Source organism: Uranotaenia lowii, chromosome 3 (assembly GCF_029784155.1).
Source record: "Uranotaenia lowii strain MFRU-FL chromosome 3, ASM2978415v1, whole genome shotgun sequence".
NCBI lineage: Eukaryota > Metazoa > Arthropoda > Insecta > Diptera > Culicidae > Uranotaenia > Uranotaenia lowii.
Window position 1 is genome coordinate 111,162,223 of NC_073693.1, and position 13,494 is coordinate 111,175,716.

The 13,494-nt window shown below is 33.7% G+C and overlaps 1 protein-coding gene and 1 non-coding gene across 5 annotated transcripts in view; one reads left to right on the top strand and one right to left on the bottom strand.

The window, feature by feature from the left end:
- LOC129757732 (uncharacterized) overlaps positions 1-13,494 on the bottom strand; it is a 327,981-nt gene that overhangs the window by 297,653 nt on the left and 16,834 nt on the right. The gene's annotated exons all lie outside the window — the stretch shown is intronic.
- Positions 11,904-11,975, top strand: Trnaq-cug (transfer RNA glutamine (anticodon CUG)). Its single transcript has one exon. It is a non-coding gene; the product is annotated as a tRNA-Gln (tRNA).

The window sequence follows — 13,494 nt, forward strand, 5'->3', positions numbered from 1 at the left end:
CACGTTGTTGGCGGCGTACCACTCCATGGCCTTTTTACCGTAATGGCAAGATGCCAAATCCGGCCAAAACAGTACGGAACAACCGTGTTTCTTCAGGAAAGGCAGCAGACGTTTATTCAAACACTCTTTCATGTCAATTTCTTTTGACAGCCCCGGAAGCTATGAAGATGCTGCTTTTTAAGCAACAGGTACGGATGGCTTGCCAAACCAGATATTTCTTCGTGAACTTTGACAGTTTCATGTACTTGAAAATATCTGCTACCTTTCCCCTTCCTTTTGCCGTATAAAACTTCTGTCACGAAAGCTGCTTGTAGTCGGCTTTGACATAGGTTTCGTCGTCCATTACCACGCAGTCAAACTTCGTCAGCATCGTCGTGTCGTGCCTCCGGGATCGCGCTTTGGCCGTCGTATTTTGTTTATCATCGCGATTTGGAGTCACTACCTTCTTGTAAGTCGATAGTCCGGCTCGTTTTTTGGCTCGATGCACGGTTGTAGACGATACACCCAGCTTATTTGCGGCATCTCGGAGAGAGAGGTTAGGGTTTCGCTTGAAACTACCGGCAAATATCTTTGTCGTCTCAGCGGCTTCCGGTTTTCGATTTCCCCCCGATCCAGACTTCCTGGCTGTCGACAAACGTTCCCCAAACTCTTTAATTTCATTTGTAACGGTTGATTTGGCAACTTTTAGCGATTTTGCCAGCTTTGCGTGCTAGTAGCTCGGATTTTCGCGATGCGCGAGCTAAATTTTGATACGCTGCTCTTCTTCCTTGGACGGCATTTTGACAACTTAAGAGTGAATTCCAAAATCAAAATAGGAGCAACATTCTACACACACACACCTTCAAAATGAGGGGTGTTCAGGTTTTTTAAATGCAAAATTGAAAGAAATACGTCAAGATGATATTGACCAATTTTTGACCGTATCACCCTTTATATTTTGATTTTTTGCAAACAATTTCTTCCAAATACTTTTAAAAATTTAATCGGAAAAAAATTCAACTGAATATTTGTTAGTTTCATGTGGGAGGCTCCTTTGCAAAAAAAAATCGAAAGGTTATTAAATATCAAAAATTTTGATATTTTTTGATAATTTTTTGATATTTGATTTTGATCAATTTATATTTTTAATTCAATGTATCACTTCAATTGCCGGACCCTGTTAATAAAGAAACCCCTAAATTGTAAAATCTCTACGACACAGGGGTATTTTAAGGAGAAATTTATACTTGTCATGGCTCATCCCAGTTTTAAAATCAAATTGGTAATGTTTCCATTTCCTTTGAAATATTTACTACATAAAGATATTTATACAAGGAAACACATCTCACCTGTCGGCAACTAATGAGCAAAGTAACCGATAAAATTTAGTGGTTTTGAGAAAATAAATCTGACTTTCTGTTATTTCACCCAATAGTTCTGTGATAGTTTTCTGTGATGCTATTTCCTTAATTTTATTGAAAATTCATGATAAATTGGGTCTTTTAATATTTCAGCTGGGAAAAATCAATGAACAATTCATATCTAATCATACATTTTTGATTCAATGCAAAATAATCTTAATTTTATATTTATTGGTCAAAAAAAACTACAATTTTGGAATTCCATTCAAAATTTCGAAATAGTGTGAAATCTGTGAATATTTCTAAATTCTGAATCCTGTGACACAGATACTGTAATTAAAACTTGCTAATAATTCTGTGAAGATGCAGATTTTTCTGTTATTTCGGCAACCTTGTTTATGGGATTCGAACTCAAACTTTTCTTGCCGGTACCGGGAATAGAACCCAGTACGGCTGGGTTACCAGACACGCGTCTATTTGCTAGACCACATCAACGTTTATCCGCTAGAAAAATTATCGAGTTATGCAAGAACTTGTATGAGAGCCCTCCTCTTCCCTATATTTCTCTCCACTAGAATGAGAGAGGGTTCGCAAATAGGAATACTTTTAGAAAAATATTATTATACATACACTCAGGCAAATTCTTATTATAATTTTCATAAGATACTTCTTATGAACCGCTCTTTAGAGTGTAACATAGTTTTTCATAAGAGTCTTATGAAATTCTTCTTATTCTCATACGAAGTTCTTATGAAAAATAAAAGAATCAGTCATGTTAGTCATGTATTTCATCGTCGACAGAAGCACTCATCAGTTGTTAAACTATTATACTTTTACTAAAAACATTCATATGATTTTGATCTCCTAAATGTTTAGAATGAGTTGAAATCTATTTTTAGTTTAAAATTTTTGTAAACTCAAGGTATATTTTATATTTTATTTACTTTTTAGCTTGGATACCGGAGAAAGCGCGAAGTTAAAGGTCAGAGGTGCAATAAATCTTTATTATGGAATCGTTTGTTGAAAGGCAGCTGAGTGTCACCATGTATTTTTTCAAACGAGTTAAGCAGAAAATAAAATGAATTGAAAAATAATCTTGAGTTTATTTTACTTTTTTTTTGCGATATTGCATTTTTTCCATAAGAATATCTTTTGAAAAGCAACAGCCCCTCATTGAAATCGGTGTTCATCCTTTGGGTTCATTCCAACATAAGACAGTTTTATAAATTTCATTAATTTTTCTTATGGCGCCACTTCATAAGAGAATCTTATGGCCCACATAAAAGGATTTTTCTGAGTGTATATGCCATAAGATTTTCTTATGAAGTGGCGCCATATGAAAAATCATTGATGTCCCGTTTGATGAGAATAATTCAAAACAAATTATGTAAAAAACTTTCATTTTATCTTGGCTATTTATTTTTTTTAATTACATACGTTATGGTCACCATCAGCAGCACATAAACATTTGTTTTTTCGGCCGCATCTGGTCCTTGACCTTGGGTTTTTCCCAGTAAACAAAACAAATTGAGTTCACAAAATAAAATAACTTCAATTCAAACTTACCATTGAGAAGAATAAAATGGCACAAGCAAATCAAAAGCAATTTTTATTTCATAATCGATAAATACTTAGATTCTTAAAAGTGGTGACTATTTTTTTCTATTATATTTTTACCTTAACAATGCATGAATTTAAAAAAAAATAAATATATTTTTGGCATGGCCGTAGGGGGGGGGGAGAGGGGGGGGGGGGGTTGGGGGTTAAACCCCCCCTCATTAGGGTCCAAAAAAGCAAGCGAGGTTTTCTACTCTACACTCAAAATTTCAAATCCATAATCAAATTATGATAAAAAAGCAAAGATATTCAAGAGTAACAATATAGACTAAAAACTAATGCCAAAACCTCAAAAACCCATCCCAAGTTCAAAATTTTGTTACAGTTTTCCAAAATTTTCTCACTTGTTCATAGAATAAGGTTGAAAAATTTGGGCTGTTTTATATAAAAAAAAACCTAGAAAAACCGGGTATTTGATTTCAAAATTGCCGACCAAAATCCAGGCAATCCGGCCAATTTGGATCGGAACCTAGGAATTGCTCATCAAAAATCAAGAAAAACTAGTAAAAACCTTTTATGATTATTTTTTTAAAACTTGCTTCAGAAATGTCGGACACATAAGCAAAAAAAAAAAAACTACAACACAATTTGTTTTTGAAGTTTGATTTTAAAATGAGAATAAGAACAGACCTGGCAAAATACGGGCTTTTCCTATGAAATCCGGACAACCGGATGACCGAATTTCTCCAACATTTGATATTGAATATATTTTCGTAATTCTGATTTTGATTCTGAAGTTAAGGATTCTTGATTTCTTGTTCGAATTATCATTAAAAATCAGGAATTAAATATATACTGCTTTGAAATCCTGGATAAAATTCGGTTTTGCATTTCATATCAAATTTGAATCATGTGTTTGGAAAATCATTTGCATTTTCAATATTTTGATAAAAGTTTTCCGAATATGAAAAAAAGAAGAATTTAGTTTTATATTCAAATTCGAAGTTCTCAAACTTTATTCTAACACAAATTTTAAACACATTATCTAAGTGATGATCCAGAAATAAAAATTCAGATTCAGATTCTTCATTTAAACACATTTCAATTCAGATTCAGAACACAGATTAAAAATATATAATTGAAAAAATGAATTAAGATTAAACTAGCGATACAGGATTTAAATAATAGATTAGCTTCGAATAGAATAGATTCATGAATGATTGCTCAAAAACTTGGCTCATAAAATTCTGATCTGGAATTAAGGGATCGGAAATCGTACTTATTTTACATTTCAGAAATTGTATAGAAATTCAGAAACAGATTCAAAGTTCAATTTATGAATTCAGGTTCAGAATTCAGATTTAAAATTCAGGAAAACATTTAACTTGTTAATGGGTTTTTCAATCAACATAAAAAATCTGCTCAAAATTCTATATTTTCTCGGTGTATTGTACAACATTATTGATATTGCAGTTTTTAAAGCTAAATTTGAAGTGGAAATCATAAATTTAGTTCAACTTTGCATCAAGCAAATTTGATCTGAAAATTTTTTATCCCTTACTGTTTTTTTTTTGGAATTTTTTATTTATTTTCTTCAAAGGTTAGAATCTTGGAATTCGCAAAAGTTTGGAAGATTGGGTTGGTTTGATTCGAGCATAGAATAAGTTTTTTTTAGAAGGCAAATTAATTTATGCTTAAATTCAATAATTTAATAATAAGACTCTTAAATACATATGTAAATGCGAAAATTTTAACCATCGATGAAAGAAAATTCCATGTTTTGTTTCTAAAGGTTTCATAAAATAAAATTTAGCTCACCCTTTAGGCTAAGGACCACTTTTCTAAAGTTACGATTTAATACAAAAACGTTGAATGAGCACTTAAAAATGAGTAACCATATAAGTAGCAAATATAGTTTGTTTGTTTTTTATTCGTATGTGGTTGGGCAAAAAATGTTAGGTAAAAATCAGTCACCAAACCCCCTCTATAGGTCGTTCCTTCCTACGACCCTGATTCTTGGTACTTATATGATCATTCATTTTAAAATTCTTTTAAATAAATAGTCTTTCTTATTTTATAGTTACTTCAAAAATACGTCCTGACATCTTTAGAAGGGTAACTGTATTTGTATAATGAAGCAATAAATACCGTAAACTGGGGAAACTTTGATCACCGGGGTAACTTTGATAATCATGAAATTTTCGCAGATAATCATCATTAACTCAGTCTGAAATGAAAATATCTAAAAACTGAACAAACGCCTCTCCTGATAAAATGATAGCATTTGTTGTTTTATATGAAAGTTTAACTTATTCCCTTTGTATAGGTATAGTTTTGGAGTTATTTTCATGGTCATTCTATGATAATTTTTCGATATTAAAAAAAAAACAGACACTTTGTATGAGAAGCCAGTATAAAAAAAATGGTTAGCGAGGAAGAATGACCTTTATGGGTTAAATTCCTATAAAAAGAAAAAAAATTGTTCATTCGCTATCAAATGACTAAGTTTCAATAAAAAAGAACTGAGGAGCAGTAGGAGGACCTAGGGAATTGCATGAAGGTAAAATTTCATTTGTTTTTTAGTCCAAAAAATATTGAGAAAATATATGCAGCAACTCTGTTCATCTTTTGAGTATATTTGTTTTAAAAAAAACGTTGAAAAATTCAATTGAGTCCAAACAAAAAAAAACTTTTATTGATGATTTGAGCCTTCTGTGCTAATTGGCATCAAAGAAACAATTTTGAAGATGTTGAGATATGTTAAGACCATAGTGATCAAAGTTACCCCGAAACATGAAATCTGGTTTTGTAACAAACATTTAGCTATATCCTCTAATGTCGTTTGAATATACTGCTATCAATTTTCATGCTGTATACTCCTTACCTCAGTAAGTATTTTTAAACTTTTTAGTGTTCCAAAAAAGCAACCCCTTCCAAAATATTCGGAAATGAATTAAAAATGTGATCAAAGTTCCCCCAGTTTGCGGTACCTAAAAGGCTTGATTAAGGATTTTGATTTTAGCAAGTGATTTTTTTTTTGGAAAGCCTTTCATTTCTTTAAAAACAAAACTTATTATGTGCTCATATTAAATAGCTAAATATACCACACCCAACTACAAAATGTTTAAATAAATTCAATCTTTTCAATCATCTAGGAAAATCAATCATATTTTAAAAAAGAAAAAGATAGAGCTAAATTTTTTTCGGTTCAGGCTTGATTCTTGCAAACTTGATTCAGTTTAAAACTTTATTTTGGAATTTGACTTTTGCAAAAATTAAAGTTGCAATATTTATAAAGTACAGAAATTCATCGAGGAAATAGCGCATTCCCTGCAGATTTTTTAACGTGAAGATTTCGTGTTTCTTTGTCAGTAATATTTAAAAAATCAATTCCATAAAAAATAATCCTATGCATGATTTTAAAAAAAATAAATATCAGGTGCCTTAATTAAAACAGCATATGTAAAATAAATAAAATTATTTTTAATCTTCGTGATTCTCAGCTAAGTTTTATTTACAAACTGACTTGGATAAAAATTTGAAATTTTGAAATTGGATTAATAATCAATTTTATGAATCTGTTATCTCCTACGATTTGAATTCATCATCGAATTAATCATCTTGATATTTTCATCTTGATTGCATAACTCATTAACTAGCCTACTCTGAATCTAAATTTCAAATGTTAACTAATATTCTGAACCTGAATTTAAGTTGTTTTTGGATCTGTTTTCAAAATTCAATTTTGTTTCCAAATATAAATTCCAGTTTGGAATTTAAAAAATGAACCAAGGAGTAAAATTTAATCAAGCATTCCAAATTGTCTAGATTTATCAAGGCTCTCCCGGTTTTGCAATGAAATTTTCGAGACAAATCCGGTCCGCCCCGAATGCCCGGATATATGAGAAAACAGTTGGGATTTTGTCTGGTTTTATCAACATTGTTTGGTAAATCAGACAAATATCTAAAATTCAGTCATGTTTCAAACGTCCAAACAAGTTTTTTTTTAAAGTTTGTTTCATTCAAATAATCCATTTTTTCTGATTGCCTTAAATAAATTGAACGCTTCTAATGTGCTTCGACAAGTAAATTAAATTTGAAATATAGGTTTAAAAAAAATTCCAAGAATTTTCCGGCCGGGTAACGTCTTGTAATTCTGAAACGCTCAATTTTTTTGGTTTCAATCTGAACTCATTATTTGAATAATTATTTGTTAACCCGATTTGTGAAACGGAATTAAAATATAAATACGATGATTCTGAGTTTTAAATTCAAGATCGTCATTTTAATACTTTGTTTAGTTTGATCTCTGCAAAGAAAATAAGTTTAAAAACATAGAATCTGAATATGAAACGAAAATTCAGTATGGTTTCTTTCATTGTTTTTTTCATTTTCGGAAATTATAGTCCAAATATTTAACATGCATATGAGATTCGAAAATCGTAAATCAATTTTTTTTTGATTTTTTAAAACTGTAGAAAAATTTTGGATTTAGGATTAGTTTTCGAGATTTTGACAGATACTGTGATGTTAATCATATCAAAATCTATATTGTCAATTGCATGAATTTTTAGACTATTGAGAGAACCTGATTTGACAGGTAACAATTCCGCACTCACTAACACCATCACATTCTTTAAGGGCGATGGGCGAGCTCGCAATCCCGGTATACGTTTTTTCATGTGTTAAACAGAGAAAGCAATAGCCTTAACTCCAATTTCACTCCGATTAGCTGTCATTCTTATGGAAATCTGTGTAAGAGTAAAGAGCAAGCTTTATTCTTTTTAGTAGGCCCAAGCCCAATATAAACTATCATGTACTAAAAGTTGATAAGGGACTATATGAAAAAAGGACCTACATCAGAGTTCAGTTACTTCAAATTATTTCTACCAAAAAATCAACTTTTATACGCACCGTTGCCGTCCTTAACAAACTGCGCAGATTGCACCTATTAGACCCCCGGGCAAATAATTTGCACGCAGTAAAATCTGCTCACAAACCTATACATAGACAATGAAACATATCGATATTTTTTTTACATCTTTGGATAAAATTGAATTAAAAACAATTGCGACTGGTGTGTCAGTAAAAGTTGTCAGTGAATCCATAATTTTTTGGCTAATTTTTCAGTAATTCGAAAAACGCCCGAATAATGCATGATTTATTTGTTCCACTTACATTCTCGTACCCGAATGTACAGAATGCATTCTGTTTTCTGTTCGTTTCTTTTCATTTGTTGATCGGTCAATTTTCGTTATTAAACTCCTTGCCCGAATAGACTTGAACCGTGAAAAAACCATGAAGTTCATGTTCACATTACCATCAAATGTATGGTTGGCACAATCATTTCTATGGTCCACGATACCGTGAATGCACATTGAAATTCATAGTTTACGACCATACATTTCATTGTTTTGACGAAAATAACCATGAAAAAGGGGTATTGTTATGCAGCGTGACCATGAAAAAAATGACGATTTTCCATACATTCAGATGCCCAAAAATATTAAGTTCATGGTAATTACAGCTTCCATTTATTCATAGTAGAACCATGAAAATCTTTTTATTTTCATTGTTAACCCACTGAAATAAAAAAAAAATGCACGTGGTGGAATTTCATTTTATATTTTTTGGCTGTCATCATTTTTATAGAACGGTTTAATTAAAAATAGATTAATTTATTTACATTTATAATTTATTTTTAACACTTGTTTCACATATCCCGGTTGATAATCCGGGTTTTTAGAAGAAGAAAAAATTAATACACTGGGATACACAAAATTGGAACTTATTTGATTGATTTTCATGATCTGCACTGCGCACCGGCTCACTACCTTTCGCGGAATTATTCTCGGGAAACGGCTCTGGAACCCATTCTAACCCCAGGCTCCGGATATGCGAATAATAAGCACGGGTTGTGCCATGCATGCGCCCACGTCTTAAGCACTTAGCTCTGTGATACTCATGCTCTCTCCATCTGCCCCTGGAAGAAAATAATTCACAAATAACTTTTAAGTCTTATGTAAAATACAAGTACTCACCGCGCTACCACCAGAATCCGTGCCGTCTCCTTCCGATTCCAATCTTTCAGCTATTTCCAGCTGAAATTGTCCGGAATAACCCGGTTCCGACCATAGAAAATATTAAATATGGCGCCCATTGGAATGGAAATTTTCCTCTATGCAACAAACCGTACACGCTCATCTTGAAGTCCCAGCTGTCTAGGTAATACATACAGTGAAATGTTATGTATTAACCATATTTTTCATGGTTATCGCCATATTTATGGTAATCTATATATATAAAAATGGATTTCTGTCTGTCTGTCTGTCTGTCTGTCTGTCTGTTCCCTATAGACTCGGAAACTACTGAACCGATTTGCGTGAAACTTGGCAGGTGGGGTTGTTGGAGGCAGGGGAAGGTTCCTATTATGGTTTGAGACCCCTCCCTCTCTCATGAAGGGGGGGAGGGGCCTCCCAAACAAAAGACAATTTTTTGCATAACTCGAGAATCCATCAAGCAAATGGTATCGAATTTAGCATGGGGTGGTATTTGGGAACGAGGAATATTTCTATGAATATAAGGTACCCCTCCCTCCTCTCAGTGGGGTGATAGGAAAGGGGGAGGGGGGCTACCTTACAATTTTTCATATAACTCGAAAACTAATCAAGATATTGGAACCAAATTTGTGCACGGAAAGGTATTTGTATACGAAAAATATTTCAATGATTATTTTAGACCCCTCCCGCTTTCCAGTTTAAAGGGGGAGGGGCCTCTTTCATATTTTTTTACATAACTCAAAAACTAATAAAGCGAATGGAACCAAATTTGGCATGAGAAGGTAGTTGGATGCGGAAAATATTTCTATGATTATTTGAGACCCCTCCCTCTTTCCATTAGGGAGATATAAAGTGGGGAGGGGCCTCTTTATATAATTTTTTACATAGCTCAAAAACTAATTAAGGAAATGGAACCAAATTTGGCATGGGCGGGTATTTGGGAACGTGACATGTTCTAATGATTGTTTGAGACCCCTTCCTTCTTCCAGCGAGGAGAAAGGAAAGAAGGAGGAGAGTTTCATACAGTTTTTACTGCATAACTCAAGACTACAACAGCAAATGGAACCAAATTTGGCATGGAACGATATTTGGATACGAAAATTGCTTCTATGAATCCTTCACTCCTTCAAAGAGGTGGATGAAAGGGAGGAGGAGAGGTCTCCCTTACAGTTTTCAGTATAACTGGAGAGTTGATCGAACAAACTGAACCATATTTGGCATGTGAGAGTATTTGAATACGAGGAATGTTTCTATTATAAATTGAAGCCCCATTTTTTTTACAGCGGAAAGATATTAATGGGGAAAGGGGGCATCCATACAATTTTTTTGCATAACTCGAGAATAAATTGAGCAAATGAAACTAAATTTGGCATCAAAAAGTATTTGAGAACGAAAAATATTTTTTCTATGTGAAACAATTCCTTTCTTGCAGTAGGATGATAGAATTGGGAATATAAGAAGGAAAGGGAAGGCTTATATTTTACTTTTTTTTTTTACAAAATCCGAAAAATGGACAAAACTTAACATGGAAAATCATTTTGCTATGATTCTATGAATATCTGACACACCATCCTCCTTTCAGTGAGTAGGTACATAGAAGGAGAGGTGTGAGCCCAATACAATTTTGTTAGCATAAGTTCTCAATTTATGCAAACGAAACCAACAAATGGAAATAAATATGGCATGGAAAGGTATTTGTTTACAAGATATCTTTCTAAATAGTTATAGATATAGACTCCTACGCTTTACAGTTTAGAGAGGGGAAGAAAGGAGGATGCTCCTTATAAATTATGTTGTAAAGCATCAAAACTTATCAACCAATGGAGTTATATTTGATATAAGAGGATTTTTGGGCACGCAAAATGGGTATGATTATTAAAGACGACGACCTTCATTCAGCAGGGGGTGAAGGGAAGAACAGGGGAGGCTCTCTTATCAGTTTTTAGCATAAATCCAGAGAATATCAAGCAAAAACAACCATATTTTATAAGTTAGATTGTTTGCGTACGATACATTTGAGACCCTCCTTAAAGATGCAGATTAAAATTATCAGATCTTTAACACCAATTTATAGATCAAAATTCATAAAATTAGTTTAAGTCATCTTTGTGTTGCAATTCGAAACTCCAACTGCAGCTCTCATTTTAAACAGTTTTAAAATAATGTCAACAAAACAATAAAAGTTTGAATAATTTCTGAAAATATAATTTGTTTTGGAAAGGTGTAGCAAAGCACACCGGGTCAGCTAGTTTCACAATAAAACCCAAATTTTACTTTTTAAAGGGATTGAGATTTTACATTGTTTTTCATTGTTAAGACGAAAACCATTGTTATTACAATGTAGAACCATGGTCTTGGTCTATTCGGGTGGTTTGCATTTCATAATAATTTTCGCCAAAACAATAACAATTATGCCGTTTGGAAATGTGATTCGAAAATCAGAAGCGAGTAACGGCTGATTTGAAAAACTGACACGGGTTGTCTATGTGTGCGTCAGTGCGAAAATATTTCTGCGTGGAAATTATTTGCACAGGAGTCTAAATAGGTGCAATTTCCGCAATAACACTCTTCATTTAAATGATTTGGTTTCGGAAACCTGGGAACCCAAAATTTGGACCGATATTTTTAGCTCGTGTAGATCATTCAGCGGTCCCAGTGAGGTTTAACTTAGTTATTGATCTTCAACAGATCGAAAAAGTGATAAGTACAAAACCAGTCACTGCTGCTTGTTATGATTATGATGTTTTTTTTTATGATTTATTTTTTTTTCGACGACCAACATATAAATCCAGTTCAGTCGGTAAACGTATCGCATTGTTGTTGCTGTTGATAGATACGAATGCAATCACTTTTTCAGTTGATCTGAACTGGTCAAATGAGATGGATTAAGTAGTATGTTCGGGTAAACTGAAATGCTTCAAAGTTTGTTGATCGTAGTTCATCAACTGGTTCCATGGTGTAATGGTTAGCACTCAGGACTCTGAATCCTGCGATCCGAGTTCAAATCTCGGTGGAACCTAGATGTCATTATTTTTTGCAAGTATTTGATTGACATAAAATTGTTGGTCTCCAATGACAAATTTTTAAGGTCATATGGAACTTGACGTTTTAACTTTGTTGATTCAATTAATGAATCATGGGAAATGCTGTTTTTATACAATTATTAGCGTTACTGATAACAACTCAATAGAGTATATGAGTCATGCTGATGAAATAGGAATGGAATTGTTCTGGTAGAATAACAAATAACATTTGTACAGCACGCCACTTTAGCTTACAACTTATTTTTAAAAATCAGTTCAAGCAACAAGCTTCTTATCAAATTTATGGAGAGTTTTATTTACATTCGCAATGGAACGATTCCGAGTAGGATCAACTTTACAGCGAAACACTTAGTTCACAACTCATTGATTACTATTCAACAGCGCCAATAAGAAGAACTTTTCGAATATTCATACCGTAAAGGAGCGTAGAGAATTCCGATATCGTTCAGGCTTTCATTTCCATAATTTCCCACTCTTGTAGACACACACACAGTCACTCTCACACTTGTTCGGTGTCGGAAAATCGTAAAAATGAAAATGAACTCGGAGCCGTCATTAATCGGAACACATTTTCACCTCTTTCCGAATGCAATAAAAACAGAAACAGCCGGAACAGAACGGAATGAAGGGGCAAGAAAAATCCGAAACGAACTGCCAACGCCTTTATTATAATTTTTTTATGTGAGTATTGTCATTTTTTTACAATTCGATAGCGGCAGATTTTGATTTGGGAGTACAGTGGAAGTCGTGGAAAATAAAATCGAAATAAAAACAAGCGGGGATCCTTTGAACGGGTTTGGGTTTGAGAAGCGTCTCAATATAGTAGTAGAAAGTCCTCATCGAGGAAAAGTTTTGCACTCGACAGCTCATCAGAAGGAAAAGGTCAAACGATCAAAACCGTCTATATGGAGAGGAGTAGATGTAGAAAATTTTGAGCCACCCATGTCAAACCACAATGAAAATTCCATCCATCCAAGAGCTTTTCCTCCGACTTTGAGCGACGACAGCGGGAAGAGTCGAGAATGTTGGGGGCAAAGTGTGCACCTTTCAGTTTAATCGGAAAAGCATCGAACTTTTGCTGCTACCGGCCTTTGAGTTTTCCGTCGTTGGTCCGGGATGTAGGTATTTGAACTTTGAACAAATATTTAATGTTTTGGAAGCAAGCAGAGTTCCGTCCGACTTTTACTCTCAAACCGGACCGGATCGGTTTGAATATTTTTATTCTCTGAATGTGCACCCCATGAATACAACGAAAATCCAACCAGCTGTAGGTGGAAAAACAATTCACCAACACCACCACAAGCTCTTAAAGTGAGGGAAAAGGCGGAGAGAAATCCATGACTTGCCGGGATCATAAACGGGGGCACTCTCTCCAGTTTTCCCTTTTTGGACGTTGAAGTTGTCTCCCGAAAAATGGGACGAGCTTTTACGGATTTTTAGTAACTTGTACCTATTACTAGACTAGGCAAACGATGAGACGTGGGCAATCATCGT